The sequence below is a fragment of the Cryptotermes secundus genome, unplaced genomic scaffold (assembly GCF_002891405.2).
Source record: "Cryptotermes secundus unplaced genomic scaffold, Csec_1.0 scaffold605, whole genome shotgun sequence".
In the NCBI taxonomy this organism is placed as follows: domain Eukaryota; kingdom Metazoa; phylum Arthropoda; class Insecta; order Blattodea; family Kalotermitidae; genus Cryptotermes; species Cryptotermes secundus.
Window position 1 is genome coordinate 86,995 of NW_019722432.1, and position 22,435 is coordinate 109,429.

The 22,435-nt window shown below is 40.8% G+C and overlaps 1 long non-coding RNA gene across 2 annotated transcripts in view; it reads right to left on the reverse strand.

Annotated features, from left to right (window-relative positions):
- The window catches only part of LOC111861413, a 154,915-nt gene that overhangs the window by 43,326 nt on the left and 89,154 nt on the right, over positions 1–22,435 (reverse strand). For both annotated transcript variants that reach the window (XR_002842241.2, XR_004512675.1), the window contains exon 2: positions 8,664–8,910. This is a non-coding gene — a long non-coding RNA (uncharacterized LOC111861413). The remainder of the gene's footprint in view (positions 1–8,663; positions 8,911–22,435) is intronic.

The window sequence follows — 22,435 nt, forward strand, 5'->3', positions numbered from 1 at the left end:
GTCCCATAAGATTCCTAAGATAAAGGCATTCTCCAGAGCGTCGCAGTACCTCCACGAGAAGGTCAATCTCATAAAATAAGATTCTTTGGAAAGACATCCAAAGCTGCCTACTTACTTCGTCTCCATGTATTCCATATATTCTCCGTACGTTTTGTTTTCATTTGCCTATAATATAGGTGCGCGTTCTTACTGAACGGAAAATTTTGTTTTTGCTTAAAATGGGTGGTCACATTATAATCCTGGTTGATTGGAATAAAATCCTGAGATTAAAATTTACAGTTTAGAATAGTAAATAGTTCAAAACACACACACATACTGAACATATAAAGTTCTTTGGGTACGAGGTTGAACCTCAACTGCTTTTACAAGAGGTGATTATACTTTCAGCGCTGAAATCAGCACAGAGCAGCGTTGCCCTTGTGAGCCGCTTAGTGGTATATCTGATAAACTCTTTTAATTTTCTGTATTAATCCCTGAAGACCACTCAGGCACACGGAGTGTGACATATTTACGGCCATTTTGTTTAATGCGAAAGAGACAGAAAGCCATATCGTAGTGCAGTAATATCAGAGTCACCAGCGCTCATTGCTTAGCAACAGACATACCACGTTACAAAACAAATAAAATAATATATTTTACATCCCATTATGTTTCAAAAGCAGAAGGTGTCTTCTTTGTTTGATATCTTATGCCAATTTCTCTTAATACCTCTCTTTAATGGTTAATATCTTGTACAAACTAACAACTCCTTTCTTATCTGCCGTAGGTTATAGGATTGTGAGGCAATATTCTAGGAATAATGTTAGTGGAAAATAGGTAAGTTTTTTGGAATAAGTGACAGTTATAGCTTTTCTCAGGAAAATTAAAGTAACTGCAAAAATCCTGGCTCAATAGCCAACTTCAAGACCGAAAATCAAACCCTTAAGCTTCGCAGTAAAACGCAGGACTGCTAACCAATAAATAGCAAAGATTGCTGCAGATAAAAATAAATTAATCAGTATAGAAATGTAGATACTGTTGCAAGTATTCAGTTTGAGTTTAAATAAATATACACAGGGTCCAATACACGCTGGCTGGAAGTTCTACTCACCAGACATTTCTCCCAAGAGAAATCGCTCATTCGCTCTCTTTGCAGTGGTACCGCTACTGCCTACATTCCATCAGACAAGGTGGAAGACTTACAAAGTAGGTATCATTTTTTTATTGCTAGTGGGGTGGGACTAAGTCTCTTGTTTCTGCTGCCACTTCTGGCCTATTGTACCGGCCCCAAATGATAGGTGAGGGTGATTGTGGAGCAATTGGTGGAATGAAGATTGGCAGGGAAACCGAAGTACCAGGAGAAAACCTGCCCCAGCGCCACTTTGTCCACCATAAATCCCACTTGACCAGATCCGAGATCGAACCCGGGCCGCCGCTGTGGAAAGCCAGCGACTAACGGCTTTAGTTATGGCGAGACCAAGAACAGACTTACTGTTCAACATTTCTAGAGAAATTAATAAAGAGGAGAAGGATGGTAGGAAATTTTGGAGAATGAGTTATAGAAGTTTCCCCCAGCCAACCTTAATTTTTTACTCGTTACAAACAAACGAGAGTAGTTCATGCGCCCCGGTGCCTGGCACTAATATTTAAAAAATGAAGAATAATTGTATTATGTATTAATACCGAATGGACAAATTATTCCGGTGTTCGCTATGAAAAATCACTTTATTATGAATTAAAACTGACACTCTATACATTAGCCACAACACTCCCTGAGACCCCAAACACAATTCCCACCTAGTTTCCAAACTAGAATTCAGTGTATATTCCTGATTTACCCAAATTTAATATCTTCCATAGGGTTATAAGATTTCATAAATTTAAATCAACACTACTATCCCGTATTTCTCTTATCACTTCTGATCCAGAGCTATCTGATCACGCTTATTTTTCGTATCTGGGATGCCCCTTCTACATTGGCAACCCGACGTGCTTCATAGAGATAGGTATTGATGTTATTGCCATTTTTTGTGCCGTCTTCTTGGTTAATGTAAAAAAAGGAACTTAAAAAGCCATATGTACTCCTGTAGCCGTACCTAATCCAACATAATTTAATGTAACGTAGCCTAACCGAATCTATGTAACTTATATGACGAAACCTATCACGCCATAGACCGTGCATCCAGTTCTTTGAGGCGTCAGAGTGAAGTTACGGTTTGGAAGACCCAAAATAGCCAGATTCTCGCTTAAAGTATGAAAATATCTTAAAAAATTTGTGACTTGTTTATTCAAGATGCAACGCTTGGTTTTGTTACTCCTCCTCATTACTAGAGACACTACTACACTATTGGGGGGCACGCGGTAGCGTAGTTGGTTGAGACACTATGCTACACGCCGGAATTTCGCGGGTTCAAGTCCCAATGAGGTCACTGGATTTTTTAAATTGACATAATCCTTCCAGCCGCATTATGGCCCTGGGGTCGACCAGGAATTAATTAAATAATTTTCCTGGGGAGTAAAGCGCGGCCGGAGCGTAAGGCTGACAACCTTACCGTCATCTTTGAGCAGATTGTCTATATAATGTGGGACCCTCAACGTCTCACAACCCTATGGGCCTTCACGGCCTGTTACAGGGATAGCTTTAGTTATTTTTTACTTATTACTCTATTAGAACCAATATTCCACAGACTATTTCAAATAAACTTTTTAATTTCATGAGTAAATCCATTTGGCGAGAGCAACTCTAGGCAGCAGTGGCCGAGAATGAATGACACTGTTTGGTTTAGAATGAGCACGTACATTCCCAGCCTTCGTGTGTCCAAGGCTACCTTTCAAGTAATGTAAAGGCTGAAATAACTAGAAACTCCAAGGAGCACAGCCCGTCTTAAGAAGTTTTAGCTGCGGTTTTGGTCCAGAAAATTTCCGTCCTTCATGGAATACGAAGGTTCATACTTCATTACCTTCTTCACAAGATCCTCTCGTCCTGAAAATGGAAATAGATCTGTTTCTGAAATATTGAATTTTTTATATAAATCACTAAGACCATGGACATGCTTCTGGTAGATGGGGGAAGTATCAAGGTACCGAGGGCTGACCTCGTTGGCTCAACGGGTCTGATAGCACGCACCAGTACCGGTAGGGTATGGAGACTGGTAGAATATCAAAGGGGGGCGTACAATAGATCAACAACTGGTCGCGGTGCATGGGGAAACCCACCCCCTCCAATAATAATAATAAAATAATAAGACCACGGACATAGCCTAAATGAATAGTGAACTGCAATTTTGTCGCTAGTGACTGAAGTATAAGGTATAAAAACATGAAGCCATGTAGCCCTCCGCTTTCTGCTTGATTGTTTACTATGAAGACGGAGGAAGCAGTGTGTTCTTCCGAAACGTCAATAGAATTCTACCAGAATATAAAGCAATCGCACGCAGAAGACAGAACTCTCCAGGTAAATAGTCATAGACCTTTATGGATCTCTCTCACGTTTCCGCGGCAAGCAGTTTGCATTTATCGAACGTAAATATATATTAGTCTTCAGTCAGTAGTCTAGAGAAATTTTCCTTTACGGACGAGTTTCCTTCTAGTTCAGTACTGCTTTATAATGGTATAACTGTTTTTATGTGGCAAAATATAAATAAGAAAAGTGGACTTTGTCACAGCAGATGCCGTGTGGACTGAAACGTAACGAGAGACTGAGCCACATGGTCATCGTATTTAACGTAGAGGAAAGCCATCAGATTTTAAAATATATTAAAAAGCAGCTCCTAACTTGCGACGCTAATGTTTTCAAGGCCCCAAATGATAATGAGTAAAGTGTGCATACATACAAATAAAAAACCCACAACCGCTTTTTGGAACCTCGTAAATTTCCTACACAATCGCGCATCTCTGCTCGCTGTTTTATGTACATTTTTTTCATATCCAGCCACCACCAACACACAAGCATTTTTCATTCCTATATATAACAATGCAAAATCTAGTAGCTCGAGTATGTAAGTTATATAGACCAGTGCCGTCATATAAATTTTATCGAGTTCAAGGCCACCCCTGTGGGATCTAAAGCACACTGCCAGACCGGGGGCTTTAGAATAATAATGTCCTCTCATATCGTTATGTAACATGAACGTTGGCGGGCTCTGAACCCCATATAACTGGAAGGATTTCATCGAATACGCAGTTCGTATAGAGTTTCAATTGAACAAGTCGATATGTCGTGTTCAGAGATCTGTCGCCTTTGTAGTTAGTCCAGTATTACGTATCATAAGTGAACTGTCTCTGTGTCTAAACAGAAGATTACGTAGATGTAGGGGGCATGGAGGAAAATACATATTGGTTATAAATATTGATATTGTCACGTGTGTGGGAGCACACGTGACGAATAACGGGTTNTTGGTTATAAACCTTGATATTGTCACGTGTGTGGGAGCACACGTGACGAATAACGGGTTCTAGATCTGATGATTCGATTTGTTGGAACTTCGATTACAATCTCTGTTAATTACAATTAATATGACACTATTGGTCATTTACACACCTGCTAATTCACAGTTGCACACGCGTTAGGATTCTCAGTTTCCACTAGTGGTCTCCTGGCAACGGATCTCAACACAGAAACTGTCACTTCAAATCACCATAAAGTCTTCTTGCTCTTTCTTTTTTAATTACTTTGGATTGCCGATTCTCCAGAACTCTACCAAATTCTCCTGTTCTACTGCCAGCCTGTCTACAATCTCTCTAGTCTTAACTTTGCGCAAATCTGTACTTAGATAACCTAATCCCAGCTCAAAATCAAAATGAAAGCCATACTGCGACTGACAGTCAGTCAGTAAGTCTTGGTGTCGAGCCCCATCTTGAGCTCATGACTAGATGTTTATTACTGTTTGGCAGTTACAGTCGTGTTTTTGTGGGGTGCCTTCTCTGACGAGAGGACGGATCTGTCTTTTGTACATGCTGCTGCTCCTTTACAGCGCAGTCCTTCTTGGGTCCGAGTCTCTTGGGACTCCCGACCATATTTTACTGTCTCAGATTTAAGACTTCTATTTTCATCGCCTCCTACGACTCGCAGGGTCACGGTGGAGGTATTCGACCTCGCCTTCAGACGGGTTTAATCTCAGCTTGCAAACACACTCCCGTTATATAGACGAGGCACAGACGACATAGAAAATACCTCTACAATTGTCAGAATAACTGCGTAACCTAGCAACTAGTCACAGAGAACACAGCTCCTACTGATGCGTGGTTGCTGGAACGTGTATACTGAGTCGTTGCCTAGCAATGATCACTTACTCTTGCCACGCACTTAAGTGGGAAGATGTTTATCGTGCCGTTGTCCAGCTATACACGTTGCAACATGAAAGTAAGTGGACAGGCTCAAGGTCCGAGTGTCCAATCTGTTTACAGCATTAATAAACTGATGGATATATCTGATGTGTATGAATATATATATATATATATATATGTAAATTTGCATATCTGATTAAGCACCATATTACTTTAGGGAGAGACATGTATGGGTTCTAGAGATAAATCTTCGTGCATTATGGATCTCGACACTAGATTGGGGACAGTGGTCAGTTTCGCTCTCCGGCCGTTTAGCCCCCGTGATAAAGAGTCCTCATTTCGTGCTGGACATAAGATGGGCCTCAGAGTTATTCTCGATTAGCTAGCGAAGATAAATACCCGCGCTGGGAATTGAACCCCGTAGCCAGTAACTTCACAGAATGAGGTACATGGGCTCTACAATGTTTCATAAAGCATCTCACCATAAGTTCTGCATGAAGTGCATAAATTTGGCCCAATTATCTTTCCGGAATTTTTTCAAATTTGTCATGTGTGGGACATATTACATATTGTCACTCGACTATGTTTCTAAATTTTATATTTTATTTCATGAAGTTTAAATTTAATTTATTATATTTTCTGAAAATGTCTCATAATAGGAAACGATGTGGAGATGCGGCAGACACTAACTTCTGTCTGCCGTGCCGTGTAAATACACTTTCTGCCAAATCAGCTCGTTTAAACATCTTTCATATAAAAAGCGCTGTAGAAATTGTGGTTGTGCCGTGTTAGATTGAACTAAGGACATTTAAAAGAGGAAACAGGAGGAATATGATCGCTTGTAAGAGTGGAGAATGAGAAAAATATTACCAGCCATGACCAACAGTGTGAAGTCCGTCACTTTTGTTCAAGTCTTTTTCCTTTTTCTTTACGTATATCCTCACTTGGACCATTCAATTTGTTCCTTTTCCTTTTGGTTTTAGTTACCTTGCCATTTGTGATATCTTAATTCTCTTCACATTCAAGTTCATTTGTTCATATGGCCTACTGGAAATTAGTACTTTTTTCTGTTCCTCTCTTCTTCGCCTCAACCCTTTACACACATGGGCCTTCACGGCCTGTTACAGGGACAGCTTTACCTTTGTAGCTCATTTCATGTTTCCATTTCCCAAATAACTGAGAAAAGCAGAGGTGCAATTTGGTCATTACTTTCAAGGGCACAATTGAAATCACATGTAGTTGGTGGATGGGTCAGTTAAGCACGTGATTGAGAATAGCTAAGCATATTGGCGGTCCTCAAAATATTTGGGCAGTTTGCCCGGTACATCGTGGTTATAACTTAACTACTGCCACAGGTGTATCTCCTTGTAGCGGGCTATTTTGAAGTGGAACATCTAGAAAGAATGTCTCTAAAATATCTTTAGCAACTTACGCACATGTCGTCTCGTAGATTTTCATTTAGTATGATGACTGAGGGACCGCCTCTGTGGTCTGGCTACAGATACAGATGTCCTGGGTGCGAATCCCAGCGCTATCAGATTTTTTGAGAAGTAGTGGGTCTGGAATGGGGTCCACTCAGCCTCGTGAGGATAATTGAGGAGCTATTTGAAGGAAATAGTGGCTCTATTCTAGAAAACCGAGATTAACGACCGTGGGGATCCGTTGCCCTTACGACGCGACACCCTCTATCCGCTAAATTTGGCACTAACTTCGCTGACATGCGACTGTCGCTCGGTCGTTATAGTACACTTGCTGACTACAGGCCACGGAATTTGTTTTTGTTTTTTATTATGACTGAGTTGATATTTCTTCTTCTTCCTTAATCGAATTTCCCACTTTCATGTGGGTCGCCTAGCAACCAAGCCTCTCCCCAATTCTGTCTGCAGTTTCGAAGTCCCTGTTTCTCATTTTCGTCCCATTATCTTCCTGCTACGTGGCGATCCTAACTTGTTCCAATCTTCGTCGTGGTCTTCCTCTTGGGTGTTCCTTTCCTCACGTTTAAAACCTCCCATGAGATTCTCTCTTCGTTCGTTCTAAAAACGTACCCATACAATCTCATTCTCTTATTTATTATTTTCTCTTGCAATGCATTTATCATTAAATTCTACCTGATTTTTTATTTCTTACATTCTGTCTTCTGCTGTCTTCATTTTATGCTTTTTAAAACTGTCATCACTCCTTTGATAATTTAATAATGACCTGCTTTAATCTATGCCGATCATACTGGCAGCGCGGTGTAAGGCATGAAAGTGATCACCCGCCCGAACACTGAGGTCATGTGCTCGAGTCCCACCAGAGGCATGGATGTCTGTGTGTTTTTATTGTGTGTGTAGGTAGCGACCTTGCGACGGGCTGAGCCCCCATCCAAGGAGTCCTACTAAATGTGTATAGGATTACGAATCTGAAAATGACGCCAGGGCCTGCAACGACATCTATAGCCTTACTCCATGTCTATTTTTTGTTTACTACGTTAATATGGGTGCGTAAAATATCTTGGTGTAATCTTCGATAGGAGGGTTACATGTAGATTGCACATAGAAATGATCGAAGCCAAGGTCTTCAGAATATTTATTACATTGTATTCCCTACTGAAAAGTAAGCGATTAAGCGCTAACATTAAGCTGACGCTCCAAAAAGCTCTCATGAGATCTGTAATGACTTATGCTAGTCCCGCCTGGGAATTCGGAGCATGTACCTATCTAATGGAATTGCAGAGCCTACAAAACAAGGTTCTCACCAGCACTGACAATTTTCTAAGGCACGCCGATTCGCAATTTACACTTGGCTACCAAAATTCCCTACGCATGTGATTATATAAAAATTATGCAGAAAACAAGCGGAAGTCATAGAAAACCATGATAACGAAAATTTTCGCAATATTGGACAAGGCGAAGCACGACATAGAAAGTATAAGAGGCTTAAACTTGGCGGCGGTCAAGCATACGACCGTTCAAGTGACTAGACTACCGTTGCAACGGAAGCTACTAGAAATAGGGCATAATCTGCCGTACTGAGCCTGGACTGACAGAGGCCCTGTATATATTTAATACATTTATCATCATATTTAACATGTAAAATGTAAATATCCTTTACATTATGACAAATTACTTACTACTACAGACAGTGACTCTGACAAAAGCAGACAAGTCCTCTCGCTAGAGAGGGCGCCCCCTCAAAAATAAGACTGAAACTGTCAAATAGTAATAAATATCTGGTCATAAGCTCCAGGTTGGGTTCGATACTAAAAGTGACTGACTGACTGACTGACTGACTGACTGACTGACTGACCGTCAGTCGCAATGTGACTATGATCTCGGGTCGTGATCCTCAAGGAGCTTGGCGACAAGGCGAAATAATTGACGATAAGCTGCCAGTCGTAAAGCAACTCTGATTCTTACCTTCACTGCAAGTTAGATCGGCAGTTGGAAAGGAGTTAACTGAGCTCGGAATGCAGCCAAAAGTGACAGCTGAAGTTGAAGGTTGACAGTTGGAAGTCAGTCCAACCCGGGAGCTAGCTGCTGAAGCGATTACCAGCTGCAGCCAGCGGTCAGAGCATTAGTTGCCGTGAGATGGTCGCCACACTGCGAGGACGTGAGCCGGGAAGCAGACGAACGTCGCCGCTGGAAGCCGCTACCACCCACGTCACTGAAAACACAGGTATACGTGAGGGTGACCTGCGAAATGTAGCCACGAGCTGCATAAATGCGCAATAAATCCGATTCACTCCTCTCACTCACTCATGGAGCTGAGACCTTCTGGAGAAGCCGCCACTTGTGCAGCCCAACGAATACGATTAGCAATCCGAAACCAGTCTATAGTCACCTAACAAGTGACAATAAATATGAAACAGCCTAAAACCTTCTGAGCTTTTATGGATAGTGTTAACCATAAAATATACAACTAAAACAATTCCTGTATACGTGTTGTCCGCATTCTGCAAGAAAAGTATATATGACTAACATATCCATGCTTTTATATATGCAACATAATACTGATCTTTGTTCTTCGCAGTAACGCCTGCAGAGAGACGTTATGTTGACCTGGTCAACCAGTGTGTCGGATAAGTTGCCTGGGAACAAGGCGGTATTACTAACTGCGTTCATAGAGCTGAGACCTTCAGAAGCCGACAGTTGTGCACCTACTCAAGAACTTCCCAACATATCATGGAACACGAAGGATTATTAGCGTATTGCTGTGTTCACAAGAGACTTCCACTGACCCCTATTCTGAGCCAGATCAATCCAGTCCATAGCACCCCATCCTATCCCTCCAAGATCAATTTAAATATTATTTTCACACACATGTTTTAGTCTTCCTAGTGGTCTCTTTCCTTCTGGCTTTCTCACAAGTATCTTATATGAATCCCTCGTCTCCAAATTCGTGCTACATGCCCTGCCCACCTTATCCTCCTTGATTTGATCACTCTAATTATACTTGGAGAAGAGTACAAGTTATGAAGCTCCTCATTATGCAGTTTTCTCCAACCTCCAGTCACTTCATCTCTCTTCGGTCCGAATATTCTCCTCAGCCCCTTGTATAAGCGTGAGTTTGTCTCCCATTTGAAGGTGGAGGGAGTTTGTGTACGGGCTGTTAGGACATGACTGAGGTGACGTAAGAAAGAGATGAAGAACACCACATACTGAGGAACTCCAGAATTTGTGACTTTCTCCACATTACTGTGCGGATGGTTCAATTAAAGAGGGCAAGATGGATGGGATGTGCAACTTGAGGGAATGAAAATGCTGAGGTCTTCTAGTTTTGGTCAGAATGATTAAAGGGAAAATATACGTTTTGGAAACGTAGGCATATTGTGAAGAATGATATTTTAATCACGCAAGTATGGTGTATGGACTGGACTTAAGCGGCCCGGAGAGGTTCCAGTTGGGGGCTATTTTGTGGCATTATTTTTTTGGGAATTAAACACGTCGGATGAATAAAGCCATTGAAGTGTATCTGCGGTTAAGTGTATGCTGAGTTAATTCATGTACGACTGAAGTGACGAGTTTATGAGGGCTCGAGACAGCGACTTGAGAGCTAGTGTTTGGTTGAGGTGAGAAATATGTGCGCCGATTATTGAGTGAAGTGTGAGTAAGTTGACAGGATACTGGGAAAGGAAAGGGTTCAGTGGGTGAGCCAGTCACTGAATGATGCCTGAGCATCTATACAGGCTACTCTGTAACAGAGTGAGCAATAAGCGTGTGAGTTCGTGACAGAATGAGGTTTTGCATGAGGAATTCATGTACTGTTTGAGACAAAGATTGAATGAATGCTTGAATGAGTGAGATAGTAATTACGTGGGTAGGTGTAAGTAATGCAGTTACTGTGGGATATGTTATGAGTAGTGACGTAGCGACTGAATGAATAACTAAGTGCATGTTCTACTGATTAATTAAATAGGTAGATGTGTAAATGGCCGGTCACGGTAGCTGAGCGGTCTAAGGCATGTACTGCCTTCGTTCTCTTGGAAACCGGGATCGTGGGTTCGAATAGTACTCAGGGCATGGAAGTTTGTGTGGGTTTTTCTGTGTTTGTGTACAGGTAGAGGCCTTGCGACGAGCTGATCACCCGCCCAAGGGGCCCTACCGAATGTGTAAGATCTAGAAGAACCGAAGTGAACGGAGAAGTTCATGAAGATAGGCCTAGGCCCACTGGGGCTGTAGTGCCAAGAGGAAAATAATGTGTAAATGGTGTAATTGAGCAAGTGGTCCAGCTACACTGAGTGAATATGTGAAAGTGCAAAGTGATTGTGTAAATTCTTAGTGATTGAGTAGCAGAATTATTAAGTGATACAGTGATTGAACTTATGTTTAAGTGAATGCACTAGTGGTTGGGCAAGAGGATATATGAGGGAGGGCCTGAATGAGTCAGGTAATTAACGAGTGATTATTTATGTGACTAGCTGCGCACTTGGGACATAAATCGCGATCTTCGGCGTTTTGAAAATTAATCACTAACATATATATACGTTATCACAATATTATATTGTAGCATCCAGCTGCACATCACTTAGTATCGAATTTTGCCGGTGAGACGGTGGAACCAGCAATTGATACATGTTATACATTCAGAAATCATATATCCTGTAGAAAATCATTTGTTTTTGGGTGTTTTGGTTCCATTCTCAATCCAGAGGACCCCTTTTCTGTTTCAGAGATTTAATTATATAATTTCTTTAAGAACAGAATAATATGGATGTATGATGAGAAAGTCACATCTTCCATTTGCCTATCTGCCCCCATGTTCAATTCTGGAAATTACTGAGCAATTTTAATGAAATTTCGAATTGTGAGACCTAAAGTTCTGGCGGCGGACAGTCATGTGACAATATTATAAATGCTATGTGATGCTATAGACTTTGGTAGAAATATATTGAGAAGGCATTTAATGCTTTCATCTTCTAGGACGAAAATATTTCGTTTGTTGTTTCGGGGGTCATACTAACTGTTTTTATTAAACTGAATGTTGATTGTTTCTGTAAAACGTAACGTCTACTTTAATGAAAACTGCAATTAAAAAGTTTATAAATTTTCTGAAAAACAGAGCAAAGGTGTCATAATTTATTTACGGTATTTATTTATTTAATTTTTATTCTATCATAATTTGCTTATGTGTTAATTACTTTCCAACGTATGTATTTATGGCTCAATAGCTCATATAGAATCTCACAAAAACTGGTAGATCCCAGGCCTATATATCGTAAAACACAGTTGTCATCAACATGTTCAAGTTATGTTCCACACAGATCTCTATTCTTTATATTAATGTAAATAAGAAGAAGAATTACTCCGTAGTGTGGTATCCATAAAGTAATTACAAGTGCTTCGGTGGAACAAGAGCTCTGACATGAGAGATTATGATAGGCACAAGAATAAATGGAGCCATTCTCGAGACACTGAGCTCCCCCCCCCCAACCTTTGTCCCGACGGCAAAGATACTGCATACATCAAGGCCATACTTCTTTTGGCTTATTTTGGACTTCACCCATCGTCCGGTATATAAAAAAGACAAAAAACCACAACGTTTCGGAGACTGGATCTGTCTCCGTCTTCAGGTGTCTAGGGAAGGTTTAACCTACTCAGTTGGGCCCCTTAGAAAGAGCTATTCTCAATCACTGGACCCAGTGGAGAATAGCTCTTTCTAAGGGGCCCAACTGAGTAGGTTAAACCTTCCCTATACACCTGAAGACGGAGACAGATCAAGTCTCCGAAACGTTGTGGTTTTTTATCTTTTTTATATACCGGACGATGGGTGAAGTCCAAAATAAGCCAAAAGAAGTACAGTATACACCATCGTCAGAATCCTTTCAAGTCTATCAAGGCCATAGTTCATGCGTCACCGAAACTTTGGAACAATTGACTTGTGTTTGCAATAAATGAACAACGAGGATAAGGAGGGTTTCGAAAATATAAAGCATGCATTTGAAAGATATATTCATATTTTGCTTCTTGCCCCATCAAAGCGTTATCCTAGAGAGGTAAAGAATATCATGCGGTAGTGTGCAAACGTATGAGTGGCAAAATGCAGACGAAGCTTTTCTGGACAGAATTGTGCGGTACCATACAGCGAACGCTTGGTGTTCATCGAGGGGGCTGTGAGGGGAGAACAGAGTTCTTCTGACGCCTGTGTGTAATGTCTTGGTACAGCACAGCCTCTTGAGATTGAAACCTGGAGAGATTTTAGCAGCCTCCGCTAGCCGTCAAGTGTTCCATTGAAAGCCGAACAATGCCTGGTGGAATGATGAGTGCATAGCATACCACTGACTGCCCAATCTCACAGTGAGCGTATTTTGTACATTCTATGCAAAAATTTCGTAAAATTAACGTGATAAGGGAAGTATGTGATAATCTGACTGCCAGTGTCATCTCCTAAATTACCGGCGATCGAAGTTTTCGATTAAGTTTGAAATAATTGGTGAGATAAGCTAAAGTTTCCCTTGTGGTTAATTAACTAAACACTGCGCCATGAAGGCGTATGGGGGAGTTGATATATAAAAATATTTAATAAAACTTTTATTTTTCAAAACAAAATGTTATTATAAATACTACGTGCAGTGGCATTCAGGAGATGTATATTTTACCCATAAAATGTTCTAAGGCGTCTTAGCCATCTTCAAAATACTTTCCCAGCGTTGTCGTGGAGGCTCTGGGATAGATCATGTGAAACCATAGTGAGGATTCCATGAAGCAGCAGTCCTTACTGCTACGGCACACTTTTCCCGCAATGCTCTCAATTCTGTCGTTGTTCTGTTCCTACATAGCAATCAGAGTTGTTAGAAGTTTCGGATATGACCGCCAGATGGCAAAGAAAGGCACTGATGCTTCGAAAGACCTCAGATACTCACAGCTGTGTTTATGAAGGCTTTCATCTTCTGGGATATAAGCCTAGTAAACAGTTGAAAGTAGATAAATATTTCAGAGAAATATTTCACCCCTATTTTCAGCGTAGAAGAATAAGTCAAATAAGAAACAAGCACGAAGAAAAGTAAAGAGCAGCGTTATATTTCAGAAGATAGAACTGAACTTATGCTTCAGTCGGCATTGTAATCTCGACCTTCGCTGAAAACAAATCTCCTTTTTTGAAAGCGTGTACATTCAATAAGTTATCCTTTAATATTGTCACGTTTCCGGGTTTCGGTGACTAATAATAAGGGGTTCTATATTGGATGATTGCATTTATTGGCACTTCTGTTACAATTACAACCAATTACAACAGCTCACAATCAGTGACTGCCTCAGGCTCGCCCCATTCCTCACTGGGTTACGAGTGTCTGCTCTTCTCTGCGACTGACTTGGTCCTGATTTACGAGTCGGTCACTTCTTCGGCTTCCGTTGTCCGCTGGTTAGCAATTCACAGCTGAACACTGACCTCCCTTACGAATGTCGAGTGAAGGATCAATTTTCTCTGCATTCCCGCTTTTATAGTCTAGCATTTATCTATGGAAGCTTTATTGCTTGCGTGTATCCGTGGAAGTTTTGTTGATTCCGTTGTCATGGAAAGTGCGTTCCGTACCAAGTCGATCTTCACGAATCCTCGTCTCCATAGAAACGTGTGTTAGGGAACCGTTGTCTAGCAATGGATTATTATGGCTTTCAGGCATCATGTCACAATATATAAGAGTGAATCAATGGAAGAGTTATATACGAAAACTGTGGCTTGTTTAATTGAAATATTCTGCCCATGTTGTGTCTTTGAATTTATTCAGAATAACGTGCGACGATGTATTAACACAAGATAAGATTAAGAATATGCATGAGAAAATGGAAAGTATTGTAATAATGTCGAAATGAAGATCATTAGTTTATTTTTTAAAGTGTCTATTAGTGTCTTCCTCGTCTTTGAGGGCCGAATTTGGTAGTCGTGGCTGAAAGAAACTTAAAAAAGTCAATTATGTGGAATCCCAGGTTCTGTCTTCTGATGTAGTCCGTCTTAAGTCAACAGACATTTCGGAGGAGAGCTCTGCTTGCTACTTGCTTGGCTTAATCTTTGAACTCGAACATGGAGGGGATATGCTCTTTCGAAAGGTCAGTTGAATTTCAGCGGACTACACGGCATTATGTTCTGGAAGATATGCATGTATTTTGGCGAAGTCTGATTTCGTAGACAAAATTTTCCAAAACCATTTCCTCTAGACAGCAGCATCTCTTTGTTAATATGTTTATTTTCCTTGGCACTACAGCCCCAGTGGGCTTAGGCCTACCTCCATGAACTTCTCCGTTAACTTCGGTTTTTCTAGATCTTATACATTCGGTAGGACTCCTTGGGCGGGTGATCAGCTCATCGCAAGGCCTCTACCTGTACACAAACACAGAAAAGCGCACACACACAAACTAAACATCCATGCTCTTAGTGGGATTCGAACCCACGATCCCGGCTTCTGAGCGAGCGAAGACAGTGCATGCCTTAGACCGCTGGGCTACCGTGACCGGCGTTAATATGATTACTTTATCAAATTTAGCATCTTCGCATATATGCAGACACATTTTCAGAGCTATTCACGTTAGATTAGACGTTTTGATGGAAGTTTGTTTTTAAAAATTTCTTGGAGAAACTTCATCTAAAAACCTTTCAAGAAGATGCACCAATTATATCCATTTCTTCTCTAACAGTGACGTCACGTTAATGTATACGTGTAACATTTTTCTCCAAGGACTTTTATATAGAAAGTGTAACATCGATGGTATCGCATTTTCTGCGAAACATCTGGAAACTAAAGACTTCATTTCTTTCCATATTTTTTATCTCATGTCGTTTCCACACTTTGTTCCGGTTGGCTGACTGATAAAGAAGGCAAGGAAAAACGCTTAAAGGAAAGGGAATAAAAATCGTTATTCAATTGTCTTGCATGTCACAGTTTCTGAGAGAGAACTGCAGAGGGGCGAAGGGAGTTCCAGCGAGTACAGATTCAGACCTAACGACGAAATGCTGGTGGGGGGGGGGAATAAGAAACTAAAAGAGATCTTGTGAAATACAATATCAGGTTTCCACAGTATTTTAAAATGCATTGCCACAACGATATGGTGACAATGTTCAAAATAATGGCTTCTCTCAAAATAGCTGTTCCTCAATTCTGTGCTTCTCACAATAACAGAATTCTTTTATGCTATCTTTCAATTCGATATTAAGAACCTAGACTCTGTTTTCAAAATTTGGATATTATTTTATTTTCTACATTCTGCGTATCATCTAAACAATATATAAAGTTTTTGTACCCATTTCAGGGGAAACACACGGATTTTCCATAAAAACTCAATCGGTAAACGCGGTTTAAGGAAATATTCACTGTTGAGTCTGAGAATCACATGAAACACAGAAAAATGTATTATGTTGAACAAACAGTAAAATTTCTGGATCTGAAAGGACGCGGGGTAAGTCCATCCATGCTGTGATCTTAAGATCTTACTTAAGGTAAGGTAAAGTTGCCCTGTGCTTAACTAATTAAGCATTTCGCCATGAAGACATACGGGGAGTGGATATATAGATCCACATTTTCTTGGCCTGGGTGCTAGTTGCAGGTGAGTGGCCAGCTTCACGCCCCAGCCGCTTTACCCAAGAGGAAAAAGCCCCCGGTACACATTGGATAGGAGGTGGGGTGGATCCCAGAGCTGGTCTGGACGACGTGGAGAAGAACAAACTCTTGACCCTACCGGGATTCGGACTTAGACCCTCGGTCGTCCAGCCCGTAGCCAGTCGCTATAACGACTGCGCTCTTCCGGCTCCATTAAGTGAGTAAATAAACAAAAACAAAATGTCAGATTTTAGAATACATTTCCAGTTTAAAATTTCGTTGATATCATTTCAAAAATTGTGGAAAAGAACGATGAGAAAGAGTAATAAAATTAATTACCTGTCTGACCAATCAAATATTGACGCTACAATATAATTGACTGACTGACCAAATTAAACATGTAACTAATTAATGTACTGTCCAAATTACTAACTGTACTGAGGCCACAGAAATTAGTTCTTTAACTCTTTATGAACCTTGTAATCAAATTTATGGTTCTTTTAATGAAAAAGCTCTGTGATTTTAGACCACAAGCGAACTATACCGACCGAGCGACCTCCGCTTGCCGGCAAAGTTAGTGCCAAATTTAGCAGATAGAGGGTGCCGCGTGGTCAGCGCAACGAATCCCACGGCCATTAATTTCGGTTTTCTAGACCGGATCCTTTATTTCCTTGAAATGGCCCCTCAATTATCCTCACGAGGCTGGGCGACCCCGTTCCAGACCAACTATTTGTTAAAAAATCTAGTAGTTCCGGAATCGAACCTGGACCTCTGGATCTGTAGCCAGAAACTCTGACCACTAGACCACAGAGGCGGTCTGGTTGTGTTAATGAACTGAATTAATTTCTTGAACCTAAAATTTCAACGAGACCATGCATAACGGAGTTAGTTCGTTATGTCTTCTGGAAGGTGACGCCATATAGTTTGGTAGATAGTTACTAACGTTTCGAACGAATCTGATACTTCCATCTTCCGGTTTCTCAGAAATATTGATACCTAACTACCAAACTATACGTTGCAAAATCCAAGAAGATAATAGTCTTAACATTCACAGCGTGAGAACCTCAAAATCTCATACTTCTATTTATTTATTATGTTAATTATAAGGTATAAACATAAAAAATATATAAAGGCCGATAAGAGCAAAGAGCCCAAAAATGTTCTTCAGTGCAGTTTATGTAGTCTGAAACTGTTTTAGTGAGGAACATTTTATTGTCATCTGCCTACTTGTTAATGTTTCACTGAAATATCTAATTTCTGTACCAGAGGTGACGTACATGGAGTGGGCCAGAGAGGTCGGTTTTGTCTCTGACCGTAATGTCAGACATTTTGTGGCGCAGTGATCTGCTTGTCTGTATTGTGGAAAAGACATGTCACAAATGAATTTCGGTTATATAGACGCCGAACCATCTGCTGTGGTAACTGTTCTTAATTCTGGATAACTGAAGTTTTCATTTTCTGCCAGGCATTCATATCACATCCAGCTAATGGGCAAGAGTTTCTCATGACTACTCGATTCTGCAAGGGGTACATAAAACTGCCGTAAAACTAAAGCAAAATCACTGCATATTCCTTCTTTACGAGAGGGAAATATGGTACGTGTTTCTTCCTTGGTATTTTGTTTTGTGTTATTTAATGACGTTCTTTCAACTCCTCATTGTGGAATGTAGACCAGTTCCTAGGCAATGACCGCGAAATAAGTAACCATAAAACAGACGTTACTAAACAACGGCTTTTCGAACAAACATGTTTTCAGGGCAACAATTGGACACGGTAACTGTATCCAGCAGTAAACAAGTTCTACTCTATTAATATTACTCTCATGCATCAGCTTTGTAACAAGTTCAAGAAATGAATGTGGTCCGAGATATCGCATCTGAAAATTTGACGGCAACTTTCAAATCAGAAATTACATCTATTAAAACGATTTCGGTGAGGTTTGATAGTATGGGTCTATATAAAATTGGAACCAAATTTCATCTTTCAAAACAAAATGGTTAGAATTGTGAGAGTTGCTAGCATAATATTTTCTTTTATTGCTAGTGGGATGGGACTAAGTCCCTTGTACTGCGGCCACTTCTAGCCTATTGTACCAGCCCCAAATGATAGGTGAGGGTGATTGTGGAGCAATTGGTGGAATGAAGATTGGCAGGGGAAACTGAAGTACTCGGAGAAAAAAAACCTGCCCCAGTGCCACTTTGTCCACTACAAATGCCACTTGACTAGACCCGGGATCGAACCTGGGCCGCCGCGGTTGGAAGCCAGCGACTAATCGCTTGAGCTATGGCGCGGCCCTGCTAGCATAATAAATTTCTGTGTTCCATATAATTCTCTAAATAAAGGGTTATTATTTATCCAACCAACTGGTCTTTGTAATGCAGATGCAGTATTTTCCGTGTCACAGGAACTGTACGTTTACATATTATTTAGATGAAGTCCCGGTATCAAAGGGCTTAATGCTTTACGCATTGTCTAACACAATAGCTAATTTACGTGAAGCTTGAATTTCATAAATATTCTCAGAAACAATTCATCTTAAAAAGAAGTACAGACATCACAGGCTGCTTTTATCGGTTCTCACGGTCTCTTCGATTGCAGAATTCTTATATTTTTTCTTCTACCCTGAAGATGGAGGCGATACGTTCCTCCGAAACACCACATATTCACGGTGCCAAATCCCAGAAGACTGCTTTCTTCAAAGAAGTAATACTTAACATAACACACGTATATAATTAAGACCATTTTTGCCTTTATTTTGAATATCTCCTGCCGGGGACGATGGGAATAAAACGTACTTCAACAAACGCCAAACATTCCAGTTCAGGGTACTACACTACCGAGGGTAACACCAGTCAAAATATTACATAAACAAACTAATATGGGCCGGTCACTGTAGCCGAGCGGTCTAAAGCATGTACTGTCTTCTCTCTCTCGGAAGCCAGGATCGTATGTTTAAATCCCACACAAGGCATGGATGTTTGGTGTGTGTGTGTGTGTGTTTATCCTGTATTTGTGCTGTCTTGTGTTTAGGTAGAGGCCTTGCGACAAGCTGATCACCCGTCCAAGGAGTCCTACCATCTGTAAAATGATTATAAAACTAAAATCAGAAACCAGGGCCCAAGGGAGCTGTAGAGCCAGTAAAAGAAAACTAGTATGGAGAACATCAGAAGCTATGTTGGGAGGTAAATCCAAAAAGGATGTCCCTAAATTCAGCTTAATGACTAACTCCCAAAAATTCAAAAAAGTAATTAGGTCAGCTATACGTGACAAATATATAAGGCCCTGCTGGTGGACTGAGCTCCTTGTAAGGCGAAGCATTCTAATTCATAACATAACGTAGTCTATTTTAACCTCATAAATACAGCACCGAAAATAGTCTTAATCACTTAAAGCCCCGTGTGAGTTGAGTGTTTCTCACTCTCGACAATCAGTTATCAGAGGGCATTTCGGGGGATTGAGTCCATAGGCAACACCAAGGCTAACTCCTACTCTATACAAAATCGAGTACCCATATGATTCTTACAGCACATAGTAACTAAATATAAACTTTGTAATATTTGATAGGCCATCATAGTGTAGCATGTCGACCCCGTTGTTGGGAAGACACCTCAAAAAAGACAAGCATACAACCTTTGCCATGCAATAGGGGGATAAATAAACACTAGTTTCTATGAAACTATCTAGTTATTGTTGGATTGTAACAATGGAAACGGTGTTTTACGTGGTTCATGCAGAGATATTATAAACAGGAGACTTTGAAGCAACGAGTTGATTGTTGTTTGGAGTTGTCAGCAGTTCAGCTGAGTGAAGTGACGTGAAGTAGCTGGTTTATGAGTGAGAGAGTCCAGTTGTCAGTTGTCAGTTGTCAGTTGAAAGTCAGCCTGTGAAGAGAAGAGGAGGAGGTTGGCGTGAAATGACCGCCAGCGTGGGAACCAATTAGTTGAATTGTCTGTTGACAAGAGTTCTGCGCGGGCGGCTTTGACAAGAGGACCTGAGTTCGGGAAGCTGAAAAATCTCCCTCGATAGAAGCCGTTGCCAGAAAACTGTTAGTGGAGGCTGTAATAGACTGAGGATATTAGTCTGTGTGTGTCAGTGATGTGTAAATTATAGTTCAGAATCGTGCATGTACGAGTAAGTAGCCAATAAATCCAATCCAAATTCAAACTTCGTCTGAAGTCACACACCCCAAAATACGTGATAATATTACCTTCCTAGCATGTACTTCTTCTAAAGCTCACAAGATGGCCCATTTTACCTTAACCTGCCGTGTGACAATTCAAAATAAGAACAACAATTAAGGATTAGGTAATTCACTAAGTTTGTCCCGGAGGATTGTGGAAGATTTTCTCCTTACTGTGAAGTTGTGTGACTAATGCAGATCCTGCTTTACATTTCACAGTACTTTACTTAACAAAACACGCGTTTCTCAACTTTTCATTTAAAATATTCCGCGTAAGTTACCGGACAGTTTTTCTTGTATTCGAATCGTATGCCGCTTTCTTAGAGATTACACTTTCTATGGCATCCGTTCCAGCTCGGAAATCCTCTTAAGCTCTCAAGCAGAACGTGAATGAAGATGCTCACTGTTGTATGTAGCTACAGCCCACCGTGATTAAAGCTAGACTCCTGTGGCATACTTTCAGGCTTCCGAAGGATCATATCTCATAATTATCAAACCGCTCTACAGATGTGTAAATGACATTGCCGTTAAATAGGCGTATTCAGAAGGCCTAAGATTTTAATTACCGGCCCGAAAATCTGTCATCATGGTTGGGGTTCCCATAATTCTCCTCAGTTCCTCAAGGAAATTGCGGGTTATTACTTGAACTTAGGCAACAATCCTTCATTTTACATCCTTTATAACTATTTGGTCTATAATCGGTTCGTAATCTGAAAGGATCGTTAAACAACCAAAAGTAAGAATAATAATGACCCTAATGGTAGTTACTGGTATGGAATGAGAGTCATTGTTAACGTAATTCTTGAACACTACACAAAACTGCTTCACAGTCATGCCCGCCGTTAGCATAACCGAGTCCATGAAACTGGTCGTATACGACGAGAGATTTATTCTGTTTTCCCATCACTTTTACAAGAAGTCTCCCAGCGACGCGATTGAAACTTCTTTTGGACGACTATCACAGCTCGAGCTGAGCGTGATCGGACGATCCGGTTTCTTATCGAATTCAGTTGCGCAATCGCATAGCAGTAGTGAGGTCAGCGTGTAGTGAAGATCTTTCATTATGAGTTTATCGCTAATTATTCAATCAGTTACTTCGACGACTGCTTATACTGATTATTGAAGTCCTGATGTGCCCCTGCCAATTTCAATTGAAACACTGGAGCATTTTCAATCAAGTTATACCACACTTAAAACCTTCACGACTCAGTCTTTTTGAACTGACTATTATCGCTTTCTCTACACTGGATACACTTATTAAGTCAACAGCATCTTACTTCGGTGGCCAGACCTCGTTTATCATGAGGGACTATCACGTTAAAGCATAAGAAACTTCAAATACTGTGAAGTGAGGCCTGAAAGCTGCAACCTGCGCATCTGATAGGCGGGGCTTCGCGGGGCGCGTTCCCGTGGTAACACGAAACGCACCGTTACTCTGGGTTTTGATGGAACTGTTGAAGACATATCCATGGTAACGACTTCTAAACAGACTGTTACCACGAATATGAAACACAGAACTCTTCAAGGATGTGATTACTATCCCAGCCGCCTAGCAGGGATCAAAGGAGAGCAGTTGAGAAGTGAAGTAGGAAGGAGGAGGAGAATACGACAGAACGCGGAAGGAGGAGAAGTGACTCGGAAATGAACCAACGTGCTTTCGGGAACGAAGCACAGTTACGCAGATTCGTTATCCAGAAGGAGTTGAGTCTGTAAACTATTATAACCGAGTGTAATTGTGATAATGACGTCAAATAAACCTAACCGTGAAATCTAGAATCCACAATTAGTAGTCACGCGTACCCCCCGCACATGACAATACTTACCAATGTTGGAGCCTTAGCGAAAAACTTCCTCTGTTGATATATTTATACAGTAATCAAAATTTCTTTTTCTGAAAAAAAGAAACCTAAGTAGTAAGATGGCGGTCTTCTATATCGCCTACATCTTCAGGGTAAAAGAAATCCGCGAGCGATGAACCAGCGTGA